This window comes from Heliangelus exortis, chromosome 15 (assembly GCF_036169615.1).
Source record: "Heliangelus exortis chromosome 15, bHelExo1.hap1, whole genome shotgun sequence".
Classification (NCBI taxonomy): Eukaryota; Metazoa; Chordata; class Aves; order Apodiformes; family Trochilidae; genus Heliangelus; species Heliangelus exortis.
This window is the reverse complement of record NC_092436.1, coordinates 1,183,624-1,184,609: the sequence shown is the minus strand read 5'-3', so window position 1 is coordinate 1,184,609 and position 986 is coordinate 1,183,624.

Genomic DNA, 986 nt, shown 5'->3' with positions numbered 1-986 from the left:
GGCTGCTCTTCCCACACTTTGCATTCCCCATTCTCCTGGGAGCATCTCCAGGAGCTTTGCCCAAGTAGCAGCAAATGACCTGAACACCACTCCTGGGGGAAAAAAAATCCTTGTCCCTCTTTGTCACCCTAAATCCCCAGGTCCCCACCCTTCCAGTGACCCCACCTGCACTTCCTGAGTCATTTTTTGTGTCCCTGAATGGACCTTTTTCCTCTCTGCCCCCCTAGATTGGGCTCTAAAGACCTCAGGGATGGAACAGGTTGTGAAACATTTCACACAACCCCCGTGGCATCAACTCTGAAGTCCCCACTCAGAGTTTCCTTCCAAAATTCCCCAGGCTCCAGCACCACAGCACCCAAAGCAGCACCCAAACCACCTGGACCCACAGCCCAGCCACCTCCTGCACCTTCCCAGAAAAAAACAGAACCTGCCAAGTGTCACCCACACATGGAGGGACCATCCAGACCCCATCCCCTGCTTCCACCTTCACCCAATAAACCCAGAGAAGCTCCAGGGACACCAAGAAGGAGCCTGCAGGGAAAGCTTCCAAAGAGCCCCAAAACCAAAGCTGTGCTCATTTTTATTTTTTTTTTTTTTTTCCAGGCTTGGTCTGAGCATCTCCAGGAGATGCAAAGAGTTTTTGGAAGCTCCATCAGGGGATTTTCACCCTCTGGATCTCCACTCCCTTCCCATCCCACCCCTAAATCCTCTTTCTGGGCATCTTTAGTGCTGGTAAATCACCACATCCCACTCCTTTTGGGATGGCATTGGAATGAATGCCTTTGATTTTCTCCCCAGGTGACAGATGAGGTTGGTTCTTTTTTGGCATCCTGATTAGTTACTTGCTAATTAATCAGCTAATTTTCTTTCTGAGCACTCCCTACAGCCCCCAGACACCCCGGGAGCTTTCAATCATCACACCCCATGATTTCCACAGAGATCCACAGGAGGAAACTGCTGCTCAATAAATGACACCACAAAAAAAC